Consider the following 14,435-nt stretch of genomic DNA (forward strand, 5'->3'; position numbering starts at 1 on the left):
CGGCAGCCCACTGCCCTCAGCCTCTGCCTGCTGTAAGCAACAGCAGCCCCTCTTCCCCTCTTGCTGCTTCCCCTCTCGCTGCTTCCCCTCTCTCTTGCTGCTTTCCATCTCCCTTGCTGCTTTCCCTCTCTCGGTGCTTTCCATCTCCCTTGCTGCTTCCCCTTTCTCCCTTGCTTCTTCCCCTCTCTCCCTTGCTACTTTCCATCTCCCGTGCTGCGTCCCCTCTCTCCCTTGCTCCTTCTCCTTTCTCCTTTGCTCCTCCTCCTCTCTCCCTTGCTCCTTCCCCTCTCTCCCTTGCTCCTTCTCCTTTCTCCTTTGCTCCTCCTCCTCTCTCCCTTGCTCCTTCCCTCTCTCCCTTTCTGCTTCCACTAAACATCACCACACAGTGATTCCTGTACCTTACCCTGTTTCTTATGCTCTCCTCTAAGTAAAGAACCGCTCTGTGCTCCCAATATGGATGTTCATCCACTGTGAACGCTCTCAAGGTTTCTTTTCTCTCTATTCTTTCAGCCTTCCTGCAAGAAAATGAACTAGAAATAAATAGGGTGTTAGACTAGAAATGAAATTACCTAGAGTTCGATTTATCTTTCCAACGCTCAATTTCAAATTCTTTGAGTCTCAAATGGGATGCAAATAGTGGAAATAATAAAAATCAATTCGCATTTTTCTTGACTATGTACTTTACGCTGAGTGGTGCTTGGAAGGGACTGGAGTTCACTCAGGACAATACTGCAATTTCCCACACAATATTATTAGATGCTCCCACAGGACATTACAGTTTTAATGCCAGTCCTACATTTTTTATTTACATGAGACTATGACAGAGCCAGGAGGCCTAGGCTTTGACAGCCTTGTAGGAGGACTGGTTAATTTGTTATTATTTAGCATTTCTGAAGTTTCCTTTGGGTAAAACCTGTTCAGGAGGTGGATGTCTCTAAAGAGAGAAAAGCAACTGTGCAACTGAGCATATGCAAATCTGGTGCTCCTTAGCAAGTGTGGTGCTAATGGGAAGCAAAGTTTAAATCACTTTTTTCCAGCCTCTCATCTAAGGCTGATAGCAAAGATGGAAACTGGCAGGAATGGCAAAGGAATGAACAGGGAGCTGCTATTGTATTACCAGAAGGTTTTTCAGGGGAAAAGGCAGTAGGGGATGCCTAGAAAACAAGATTCTGAGGGGATGACTGCTCCCGGGGATAAGATGGATGGAGTACTCAATCTCTTTTGATTCAAAATTTATGTATTTTTATAGTGGGGGTGATGGGAAAAACCTGCAAACTTGCTGCTAAGACAAGGTAGAGTAAGATAAGCTAACTGATGGAAGGGAAAGAGTGTGAGAAAATTAAGGAAGTGTTCCTGAATTGTTTGGAGCTCACTGCTACTTAGGTTAAAAAACAGGCTCCAAGAATGTATGGCTACAATGTTAATTGCAGAAAGTGATAATGAAGTTCCTTTTATTAATAGAAAAGGGAAACGGTGCTGGACGCTTGCAGAACAAAGCTGCTCCCAAGGGAGTACCGTGCTTTTAAAAATGAGGGGAAAACAAACAAAAAAAAAAAGCAGCAAGGGTAGAACAACAAACTTGTGCTTGTGTCCTCGCTTTCCAACCTGGCATTAGGAGGTCTCACACAAGAGAAGCCTTCTACCCTTTTTGTACAAACAGCCGTATGTTTTCCCGCACTACCTTCTAAATACCCCCTTTCCCTTCCTCCCCACTGGTCTCCACTTGCAAGCTCTGCTTGACATTCATTTCGTCCCAGCCTCTCTTAGTTCACCCCAACTCACTTCTGTGGCTCCCACCCAAGCTACTCCACAACTCAAATGTCTTCTCGTTTAAATTTTCTAACACGTATATGCAGGCCTCTGCCACAGCGTTTGAGGCTCATTTTTCCCCCCGCTTCCTCCCTCTCCCTGCTCCCATACTCGGATACGTGCATGTGTACATCTACTCTTATCTCCCAGAGCCACCTTGCTGTAGATAATCCTTGCCAGCAGATCCCCAGCCTTGCCAGATCTCCCTTCGAGACTCCTGCCCAAGCAGAATTTTTACAAACCTGTATGTGGGCTGCACTTAACCAAGACCCACCTAGAGAGACCCCTGAGAGCAGAAAGGCTGGCGTGTTTATGAAAAACAGGCACTGTGACCATGCTACCCAGGCAACACATACCAGGAGATTAAATGCAAAACATGAATTTTTTTCAAAGGTACCAAGTTCCTTATAGCAGAGACTGCCAAATGGCTGTGCAAAACTAGGAGAGCAATGGCCACTTGGGTGATGGTGGTTGTGGGTGTGAATGTGATACCGAAAATGCTGACAAAGAAACTCTGTAAGACTCATTTTGGAGTTTCAGAAAGCTAAGACCCTTTAATCAGGCCTGGGCAACAGGAGGGAGTGATCTCCATCAGTCAAGTGCAGCGAGACAAGAACTGGAATGTCTTTCCCACTAACGTGCATATGTATAACTTTTCCCAGAAATCTTATGCATATTCTATTACTTTCCAAGGACCAATTTTAATGGTATTATGAACTTCACAACAGTCAAATCTCTTGCTAATCTGGAGCCTTGGAGCCAGCTCTGTCTAACCTTGCACTGGAGATAGGAAAAGGTAGCAAACAGGTGATTACAGAAGAGACATCTGCTCAGTACAGAATATACTTCACACAAGATGTTATCATCTCCAAAGTGATAAAATAGAGACTATTACAAAAAGTGGAATATTTTTATTGAAGCTAAAGTAGATTTAAGTTTCATCTAAGTAATTGTATTTTTTGAAAGTTAGACAGAATGTCCATCTGATAGTATGGGGGTTTGTTTTGTTTTTCTTTTTTCAAACAGTGTTTTTCCAGACACTGTTCATTCTTTGGAGATAATGTCCTGAGTGAAGTATGATCTGTGCTGAACAGATGCCTCTTCGTCTCTAATCACCTCTGTTTGCAGTCTTTTCCTATCTCATTGCAGGGCTCTGCCAGCCGCAGTGCCTTTGGGTTTAGTGTCCCAAATGCCAAGGGTGGGAAGAGGGGTGAGAGTAACCAGCATCGGGGCTTGCTCAGCATCGCCAAACTGGGGGACAAGCAGACCCGCCGTGTACTTTGAAGAGATTCCCAGGACACTGCATCAGTTCCAGCAAAGCAAAGCTGTTTTACTGCTCCTTAGGGAGACATAGCATCCCAGGAGAGGAGACCTTTAGGGACAGAGAACTCCTTGGGAGAGGACACCTCTGCCAAGCACCCCACCAGGTCACAAGGGCTAAGGGTTTATCGAGGAAACATGTATTCTGCTTGCCTTACTGCAGGCTCAAAAACCACATTGCAGAGAGCCCTGAGCTCACGCTTGCTTTATTTGCACGACACGACGGCCAGCGCTTGCAGATGTGAAATTCCTGCACAAGAGGCACAAGGTGGTGCACAAGATGATGCACAAGATGATGCACAAGATGGGTGGGGGCAAGGCATGCTGGGAGCTGTAGTCCCGCGGGAGGCAGGGAGAGGTAGGAGGAGTTAGGGGAGTCACCTGCGGTCCTTTCGGTACCTGCTAGGCAAAGCAGTGACCCCCTACAGACTGCGCTGTGCGGAGCTTTCCCTGTCACAATGAAGGTCACCTTGATTTCCCCTCCTGTGTCTGTGAAAAGCCAAACTCAATAATCAATGCCAATTTGATTATTAAGCAGGTATCCTTTATTATTCCCACACGGCGAATAATTCCACTTAGGGTGTGCAACTGTTGAGGCTGGTTACGTGGCTTTTATACTGATTAAACATACGTATTCATATAGATTCCGGGAAACACGTTACATATTCATTATTTTTCCTGGAATAGGTGTGTAAATTATAATTAGTTCCCAGGCTCCTCTTCAAGGTTGCATCTGGTCCTAGTCCCTGTTATCTGCTTAATTAGATGCAGTCATATTCTTTTCACATTATTTCTAACTGCAACCTTGCTAAAAGTCCTTTCTTAAGTGTAAGTGTCCAGGCACAGGCTAACTGAAAGTTATTATTCAAGCTAATCCTACATTTTAGTTCTAAAATCGCAAAATCTATACATAATATTAAAAAATATAATAGGTGAGCAACTTAAAAGAAATAATTTCTTCCTTCATCTGCTGTTACTAAGCATCCAGTTATACAGGTAATTTCTTGTTTTCCACACCTGCCAGCAAAAATAGAAAAAAGTGACAGCACCAGAAAATATACCTTCAATGTATAGATACGTTCATGGTGTGAAAACCACACAGTTATTTTCAGTCAGTCAGCATTAAAAGATGAAATCGGTCAATCAAGTTTGTTCAGGTTGCCACTAAAGAGTTTCCAAGGCACTGCTGTTCAAGTCGACTATTAAGAGCATAAACAGCAAAAGTGAATTTCCAGAAGCAACAGTAAAGAGACATCCACACACATTGCTTACAGTTAACAGTAAATACTGTACTAATTACAGGTTGGTCTAAATCACCTTAAACCATAGGATGTAGCTATATCTCTAAGTAAATTACAAAGGTGCTTCTTAAACACTGGCAGGTCACCAGCAAAAATACATGTATTTGCAAGACGTACATTGGCTCAGAGTTTCACTACCTATTTCATCAATGTTTTCTTTTTGCCTGGAGAAAAACATACTACGTAAGACATGAGTGGGCCCTGTGAATATGATTGCATATCAAATTAAGAAGTCTAGAGGAAGCCTCTCCAACAAAGTCCTGGCTGAAAGAATGCCTAAAACAGTGATCAAAGAGGCAGTCTTCTGCCATGTTTGAGGTGTTGTATTTGCCTCCTAGACAGAGCAATTCTAGAAACAGGTTTTCCTAGAGTGAACAGACTGCATTATCCTAAATACTGACTAACTGATTGGATCAAAGAGGCAAGGCTTTGTAGTGGAAGTCTGTTACAGATGGATATTTTTAATTGTTGCACTTTTAATATCCTGAATACAAACCCAGTTAGTTTGGCAAGATGTAATGTGCATAGCTGTGTTTGTTATTATGGTTTGAATCTTCCCTGATTTTCATTATTTTGCCTGGGATCAGTGTTGGAATGGCAGGTACGTAGTTACCTGGGTCATCTTAGCTGGTCTATGTTAGCTCACACAGACTGAATGGAAGGCACACCAATTGTGCAGTTTGTATGAACTTCAGCATCCACAGTGTTAATATGCTGCTTATAAATTCTGGTGAAACTTCAGGTCAGTTAAGCAATCAATATTTTTTTTATCTCTGCAAGTCAGAATCCCTTAAAACTGCATAACTTTCTTCCTAAACCTTTATTTAACAGCCATCACCTGCACAGGTACAGTTGTATGTTTTGTTTTTTAGAAAACAAAATTACTCTGTTTGGAGTTGAGAAGGAAGAGAATACACTATTTTTGGCAGAGTGACATTATTCCTTTTTGCCTACTCAGTTTTTCACAACTAAATATAACCACTAGTTTTAGTATTAGCATCATGGAAATTTCCCCATTAGTATTACAGAACACTTGGAGGAAGCAGAGGATGTCTGCAGTGAGTGGAGCAGGCAGTTAGAATCAAAGCATAGCTCACAAGAAATAGACAATAACCCTTTGAAAATATTTTAATGCATAAAAATTTTACTGCCTTGTGATGCAGAGAGAATGCATCTGCATATTTAATGAAGTAATAGCCCAGTTGTTCTCTCCCTGAAGTTAATAAAAATTAACTTGAACACCAACATAATGCTAACTTTGATTCTTTGAGGTAATCCTCAAAAAGCTCAAATGGTAAATGTTTAATAGAGGAACACATTCTCTCTTATCTGTAAACCATATAAACCAATTACTTCATTTTATTAAGGCAAACCCTGTTCCTTTCAAATCTAAAGTTAATCCCTGGTGTTTATGCTCATTTCAGCTGTTTATATTGGCTCCATAAACCTTCAGCCTAAGCAGAGAAAAAGAAGTAAAACTTCTTCCCATGAAACAGCTTGAAGGAAATCTAGATATCACTTAAACGAAGTGTACTTCCTGCTTCAACGTAATTAAATTGTGAGATCTTAAAAACAATACCAAAAAACCCACTCCACACTAATTTACTGTAAAGCTACAGGCATCTCTGGGATAAAAAACGCTTTGCTTCCATATGCTACAGATGGGGTGATTATCATTATCTCCGAAGGACATTCCTTTTAATGTTCTTGCTTGGGTATGTGTTTCAAACTGAGGAGTTTCAGCCAACACAATTGCCACTGCCATCAACAAAACTAACATTTGTTCTGGCTCAATGGGAAAAAAATATCTTTGCTGGTTCTTGGCTTGTATCAGAAACGGCATGACCAGCAGGTCCAGGGAGGTTATTCTCCCTCTGTACTCGGCACTGGTGAGACCGCTCCTCGAATACTGTGTTCAGTTCTGGGCCCCTCACCACGAGAAGGATGTTGAGGCTCTGGAGTTAGTCCAGAGAAGAGTGACAAAGCTGGTGAGGGGGCTGGAGAACAGGTCTTATGAGGAGCGGCTGAGAGAGCTGGGGTTGTTTAGCCTGGAGAAGAGGAGGCTGAGGGGAGACCTCATTGCTCTCTACAACTACGTGAAAGGAGGTTGTAGATAGGAGGGTGCTGGCCTCTTCTCCCAAGTGACAGGGGACAGGACAAGAGGGAATGGCCTCAAGCTCCGCCAGGGGAGGTTTAGGCTGGACATTAGGAAAAAATTCTTCACAGAAAGGGTCATTGAGCACCGGAACAGGCTGCCCAGTGAGGTGGTTGAGTCACCTTCCCTGGAGGTGTTTAAGGCACGGGTGGACGAGGTGCTAAGGGGCATGGTTTAGTGTTTGATAGGAATGGTTGGACTCGATGATCCGGTGGGTCTCTTCCAACCTGGTTATTCTATGAGTCTATGATTCTAAGACCCTCAAGGATTTCAGTGGGATGGTGGCCTTTGTGTCACAGGTGTGCCTTCTGCCATCCCTGTGAAAGTAAAACCAGATTTTTGCAACTGGGCACCAAATAAGACAAGGAGTGCTCTCTGACCAAGTGCCAAGGCCTGGCTACATCTACCTTACAAAGCAGTCGCTTCCCCTCTGTGGACCTAAGACACAACTATTAGTATAACTGTGCTTTTTTTGCTGGATGTTTCTTTTAAGTCCCGCCCAAAAACCACCTCATTGGACTGAGGTTTTCAGAGTATGAAGCTGAGAACCTGTATGCCATGCCCTGGTAGCGAAAAAAAGACAATGGTAGGCACCCAAAGGGGAAAGGAAGGAGCCTGATGCGGTGTTTGCCTCCTGCCCGCTGGAATGAACTACACACGCACCATCTCCTGGTCTGGACACTGTCTGGGACACTGCTAGTTGACACAAGCCAAAGCTTTTCCAGGACACATGCTTGCAGTAAAGCATAATGGGCAATTAGCAGTCCCATATTTAAGCTTCTTTCCAAACCTTGTTCTTTCTAGTGCTGGAGACTTAGCTTTAGCATCCTTTGGGCAAAATCCATTATATTGCACATGATCAGTAGAGACATCTTTAATTTTAGAAGATCTCAGGCTAAGGTTCCCTAAAGCAGCTTAAGGAGTTTCTGCTGCTGGCTATTTTCTTCCCCACCACTGTCAGCTGTCCTGGCACAGCTTTGTGTGCAGCAAGGAGGCTGATCTGAGGACGGGCTGAGACCTTATAGCTGTAGTAAAACTGTGCTGAAGCTTGAGCTGAAATACAAACATATAGTAACAAATATTCTTTCTAAAAAAATCAAGATATCCAGGTGGACATCTCAATTATATTTGACTATATTTTGACTATATTTGACTATAATAACAATTGTTTTGCTTTGATTTCTATTTTGTAAAATAGCAATAATACTTCAAGCCAGCAGCGAACAAAAGCTAAAACTTTCTCACCCTTCTGATTTAAATGGACCATGCAGCAATCATGGAGTGCGAAACGGTGCTGACATCAAGCAGAGAGGTTGCAGGCATCTGGGCAGCAGGTTGTACAGTCCGTGGGCCTTCAGTTTGTATTTGCAGTTTTATCTTCAGATTTGGCCCTTGGTGACCCAAGACTTTTAGGAGAATCTGAGCACACTTATTCTGAAAAAAGCTTGACCACAGTAGTGGAGTAGAATCATAGAATCATAGAATCATAGAATCATAGAATCATAGACTCATAGAATAACCAGGTTGGAAGAGACCCACCGGATCATCGAGTCCAACCATTCCTATCAAACACTAAACCATGCCCCTTAGCACCTCGTCCACCCGTGCCTTAAACACCTCCAGGGAAGGTGACTCAACCACCTCCCCGGGCAGCCTGTTCCAGTGCCCAATGACCCTTTCTGTGAAGAATTTTTTCCTAATGTCCAGCCTAAACCTCCCCTGGCGGAGCTTGAGGCCATTCCCTCTTGTCCTGTCCCCTGTCACTTGGGAGAAGAGGCCAGCACCCTCCTATCTACAACCTCCTTTCAGGTAGTTGTAGAGAGCAATGAGGTCTAATGAAGCTGCAGGACTATTTCAGGGGGGGAAGAAAAAAGGATGAAATACTCATAATCATGAGTAGTTCAGTGGGTGTTTGTTCAGGCTTTACAAATGCTCAACCCCATTTGCATAGACTAAATATAAAGAAAATATACAAAATTTTACTGTTTTCCTACAGGGTCTGTCATTATTTCATGTTGTTATGGAGGGAAAAAGGTTGCAGGGGCAGAAGTAGAAATAAGGTATTTATGCATACCACATATCATTGAAATGAATTGTCTGTTGTAGAAAACACACTCTGGGCATTAGTATTGTGCATATTTTTCTTGGGAAAGAAATGTCTCTCTTGGAATGCAAACCTCCCTTATTCTTGGACTTCACACTGTGGCATCGTAAATAATGCAGTAAGCTGCTGTCCTAAAGTCAGGAGCTTGGAAGAGAAAATACAAACTCTATGGCTACCTTGGTGTCCAGAGAAGTGCTGAACAAGGCAGGATGTAAAAGGGCATTTGCAGTTCAAGTGGGTAGGGAACAACTGGGGGTCACTGCAGGAGAGCTAGGTGGATGAGCATTTTGTGGCTGAATAGAAGCAGCCTGTGCCAGAAAGAGCAGAGGGCACCCTGAACCTCACACCCCCAAACTGAGGGCAGAAGCAGCCATGTTCTGGCTATCTGGAGCATGGCTGGACCATGCGGCAACCTGCATCTCTCATCTCTTGAAGCAGCTTGCGCAGGGCATGAGGAGCACAACCTTAGAAGTCAGCCTTTTCCATTTTGCAGCACCAGTGGTTTAGAAGAGTGGGGTTTTTTTGGTTTCACCTTCTTTGTAAAGCCACTCCCTGGGTATTGATGCTTGCAGGGGGGCCGTCCCTTGATGTGGTCAGCAGAAAAGTCCTAGAGTTCAGGCAGCTGCAGAGACAAAGATTAAATCCTTGACTTTCTGGAGGGACCTCGGGATGCAGACATGGCTGTTGTTTTCCTCCTTACTATAAGCACTGCAACCCCAGCAATCCTTCTCATCTCCATCTCTCATTTCCTATTTTAGCACTTTTGATTCTTTGCGCTCTTTCATTGTAACACCTGTTGTCACCCATGGCCATTTGCTTTTCTTCAGGTCCCATATTTGTAGTGTAAGGAGAGATTAAATGACATTTTGTTTTTTCTAGAAATGGGCTGGCATGGAAAATGAGTGAGAACATTTGCATCTGCTCTTTCTCCTAACACTTGTTTATTCCCATTAGGCTTTCCAAATAAGAAGCTTGAGAGCACCTCCCTGAGGCTTTTTGGTAGTGCTCAGGAAAGACTCCCAGCAAAATAAATTATTATAAGGAATTTCCACCCTGTCCACGCCATAGCTTCTGGTCTCCCCTGGCAGCCTTCAACCCCTCACACCTCCCACTCTCTTGACTGGAGTGCAAGTTTCCCATTAGTGTTATTTGGATGTAGGAGGTTTGTGTGACTTAGGAAGGGAAGTGTAAGCACACGCGCAAAGTCAAGATTTTTCCTCATATAGCTGTAAGAATATAACTTGGCAATTCATTAAAGTAAGTGGTGGCTGATACAAACATCTGACCCTGTGCACTTCTTCAAACAGTCAGAAAGGTTGCTGTGTTGTACAGGTAATGTACAGGAATTGTACCTTGTCTTGAACTATGAAAGTACCTTTTGCAAAGGAGGCATATCCTCATGCTATCAAATATACTGCATACATTTACTTGATACGCTGATGCAATAAAGCCTATTCTTTTGCTAAGTTCTATTTTCCATGGTCATCTTATTCCAAAGTATAAAGAAGGGGAGAGACTTTAAAAAATAAATACTTGAGATAACAAGATACAATGTGGTCTTTTATTCTGTAAGGTTACTCAGCCAGCACCTTCTGATCCTCCCTTTCCTCTGCGCCATTACATTGAACAAGTCAGACAAAGCAAAGTTTCTGAAGTCAAGGCACAGAGCGCCATTGAAATATGATTTAGCATTCTTGAAAGGGCTTGCTGTCTCTAGTACCACAGGATCTGGACTATGCAATTTGTGGAACATCAGTGTGAAAAAAGGTACCAAGGTAACCTTTGGAAGACACAAATAACAGTGCCTACTATGACGAAGACACATCTCTGTGAAGCATTCTTGACAGCTTTGCATCTGACATGACAAGAGTACTTCTGAATTATTTCTAAATGAACTGACAGGGCAAAATACACATTGAGGAAATTCTTTCTTAATCTACTTTCATGATTTTTGTTAAAGAAAGAAAGGTGCAGGTAGGGCTGGTTTTAGAGTCCTGAGTTCACGTTTTCATGTGTTTAGAATTTGTCCAGTAGTTTGACATTTTTTTATGATTCACAAAAGTCTTCGTGAGTTGTTTAGACACTGAACTTAAATTTCTGTAGTTAAAACATTTTGGAGACGTGTATTTTCTTTTCATGCTTGCTTGGATAATCCCAAAATAACTGTAGCTTGAAACTTGGCATGCAGTTACCTTGGAACAGAATGTCATTTTTCTCAGTGCTCAGAAAGAAAATTCTCTCTGAAATGATGAAGGCCTCCATGGTGTTCCCTGCATGATGAGTATTTGCAAAGGAGGCTGTTAGTTTGGAGTGGTGGTTCTGGCTTCATGGGAAATAACCATGAACGTCCTTTGCCATCCTCAGAATGAGGATCTGACTAATGTCTTTTGGAAAAATAAGTGTAGGAAGGGGTGGAGTTCAGTTCTGTGTCTTCCCATATTTTCTTCCTCTCTTCTCAAGCTGAGATGAATTGTTGTGGACAGACAATAGCCCTGGCTGTGTTTATAAAATGAAAGATATTTGGCATGAGGTAGAGGTCAGAGGGCTTATGAGTCAAGGACTAAGAGTGGTGAGGAGCAGATTGTGTGGGAAAGGATTTGTGGAGTCAGATCAGTCTCTGTGAATTATGCCTTTGCAATGTGAAACCCCACCCTCTCAGTCCTTCCTTTGCTACCAGCAACTTGGAAACCAGTTCAGAAATACAGTGCACGTTCCCCACCCCTTCTGCCCACTTAGTCTGTCCTAATTAAGTTATAAGGAGGGCTAGAAAAAACAGTCTGAAAATGACAGTGGAAAAATAAAGCTTTTGTTTTCACCACTCTCTCACTTTCTCCCATTTCATAGAATACCACCCAATGTTTAAGTCATGAAGTAGTCCACAATGAGCGTCTCTTAATATTGTTCACAGTAGTATAAATACTACTGTGAAAAAAATACTAAGTGATGGGGAATGATTGTGCAGGCTGGTGGCTGGGTCCTTCTCCCAGGGGGCAGGACCTGGATCTATGCCCGTTCCAGTCAATGTTTAATTATTCACACAGAATGAAAAATGTCAAGAGGAAAAACCATCAGTCTAGCCAGTCTATCAGCTGGTGGCCACAGCAGTTCCTCAGCTTGAGGGAGAGGTGGATTCATGTGTCTAAGGTAGAGAAACTACCATAGTCCTGGTCTACTGCACCTTAAGTGACTTCTCTCCAATAAACTGGGAGTAACAACTCTTTTCCTCTTGCACTTCGGTGATTATTTTCCCCCTAATCAAACCTATCTAATAAATTAATAATTAAATTAATCAGTGCAGCTAGAATTAATTTGCCCAGTTAATGGGAATTTTTTGCTTCCTTTTCTTTTGTTTGGTTTTAGATAGAAGCTTTATTATTAAAATCTAGCAATATAAATGTTCCCACTGTGTTTTATTAGTAAAATTCAGGGTATTGTTTATGCTAAATTAAAGCAATTACTTCCTTTTGTCTATTACTCAGGCTTCTATCGTTGGTACATAGAGAATTAAAAATGTGTTTTCATATTCTTTCAAGCCTTGAATAATTTATTTCTCAGCATATTTATTTTGTGCTGAGTGAGTGCATCTTTGTTCTTTCGCCTTCTTCTTCCTTCTTTCTGCCTTCTGGTATTAGTCAGCATGCTCTGGACTAATCAGCCTTTCCCAGGGAAGATGGTTCATTTAAAGAAATCACAGCTTAATTTGTTTATTTTGCCATTTGCAAATACAACTAAACAGAGGTAACACACACCAAAAAGAGAAAGCAGGAAGGCTTCTCAGATGGTGGGCTTGCCTGTGTTCTTTGGTTGCTTTGCTAGAGGCTGAAAATTCAGCAAAACACATAATAAGCCCAAGTCTGAAATTTCTTGTTTTGTTGGAAATAAAGCACAAGCTAAACTCAGTTCCTATTCAGCCAAGAATGTTAGCATATGCTGAAGTATTAGTATCTACCTCAGTGTCTGGCTTAAACTGTGCCTAAATCTTTATAGTTAAGACAAATTCATCTTTTAGAAAGATTCTTAGCTGTCCTTCCTGTCATTATACTTGTGCACAAGTTGCAGAAATTTAAGGATAAGCTGGAAAATGGGAAATGCATGTGCCTAGGTTAATCTAGATTTACCGGAACACTTTGATATGGGCCCATTTAATGAACTAGTTAGACTAAAGGCAGCAAGGGATCTTCCTTGAATGATGGGAAAGAGTAAATAAACTTGGCTACAGGACAAAACAAAATACAGAGGGGGAAAATGGATTTTTGCCTAATAAGGAGATAGAGAAAGCACTGAATGATTTTCCTGTAATGCCTGTTGTTATTACCTGTCTTTTTAATAACAATTAGATTTTGAGAAAGAAAAGTGAGCTACACTTACTAAACTTGTAGTGATCTAGAGCCCCCTGTACCTGCAGGCGAGGGAATGGGCCAGTACAAACTGATATTCAATCCATCAGGCCTACGAAGTTTTGAAGCAACAGCATTTTAAATCATGTTTTTATCTGCAAGCGTGGCTTTTGTGTTTGATTTCAAAATGGTGCCATCGCCTAAATGTCCAACTCAGCAAAACGGTTTGCCATCATCTGCTTGAAAAATAAGCGAGCGGATAAGATACAGTAAAAGTACTCAAGAAGTGACTGCCTGGAGTGGTACTACTAACCCATGGATAGTAACAATGAAGTGCTTAATTCATCTGTAGCAGAGGAAAGATCTTTTCCATTGGTTCCTTCCCATAACACCCTGACCACACAGCTCTTCACAGCAGCCCCCAGGTGATGCCCTTCTGACCGGTTCTGACAGCCAGTTTCAGCAGCATCTTCCACTGACAGCACGCAATACTAGGGCTGCTGTAGGAAAAAGGGGACCTGGCATTCAAGGTAGGCCAGAATGAAAGGTGAGGAAAATAACAGAAGCCCTAGAATCACCCGTATGATAACACTGAAGGCACCTGCTTTACTGTATCCAAAGTCAAGAGGTCAACATCATCCCTGAATACTCTACAGTTTCTCCAGGGAGCCTCTGGGGCTCTTGAGGGCAGGAGAACAGAAATGAGGATGATGCTCAGACTCTAGGAGACAGGGCAGTAACTGTGATATGGGAGGCTTTTGGTATTCTGCTGCGTTGAGCCACAGGCATCTCAAGACACCCAAGGGCCAATACAAACAGCCATGCTAACAGGCACAGAAGGCAGCTGGATAGGTCTTTTGCTCATTTTGTCAGGCTGGAGGGTTTTTTCTGGTTTTTTGTGGGGTTGGTGGTGATGGTGGTGGGGGTGTTTTTTTTGTGCTAGATCTTGCGTGCCTTGCCATAAGGAAGTTTAGTGTTGTCTGCTACATCTAGTGGTCAGCCTGCCTGTGGGATTCAATCCCTCACATTTCTACTAAGTCCTCTCTCCCACTGGACCGGCTATGTCCTGGCACCCTCAGCAATTTATTGCACACCTCACTTGGCAGCAATTTTAAGAAAGAGCATGCAGACACGCATATAACCACTGCTTTTTTTTTTTTGGTCAGGTGTCTGGGTCTGCACTTGTTTTCTTAATTTCTTATCAAAAAGACAATTTTTTGCAGTAAAGTGAAAACAGCAAAGGCCCATTTGTTCTCTCTGGGAAGTGCCTATCAGTCCTTCTTTGATCCATACACAGTGTACTAGGAGATGCAAAACCAAACCGAAGGTATTCAAGGCATCCACTGACATCTGATGGCCCTGCATAGGTTGCGTTCTTCTGTCCATAAGTTCAGATACTTGTGGATACC

Source organism: Phaenicophaeus curvirostris, chromosome 1 (assembly GCF_032191515.1).
Source record: "Phaenicophaeus curvirostris isolate KB17595 chromosome 1, BPBGC_Pcur_1.0, whole genome shotgun sequence".
NCBI classification, from domain to species: domain Eukaryota; kingdom Metazoa; phylum Chordata; class Aves; order Cuculiformes; family Cuculidae; genus Phaenicophaeus; species Phaenicophaeus curvirostris.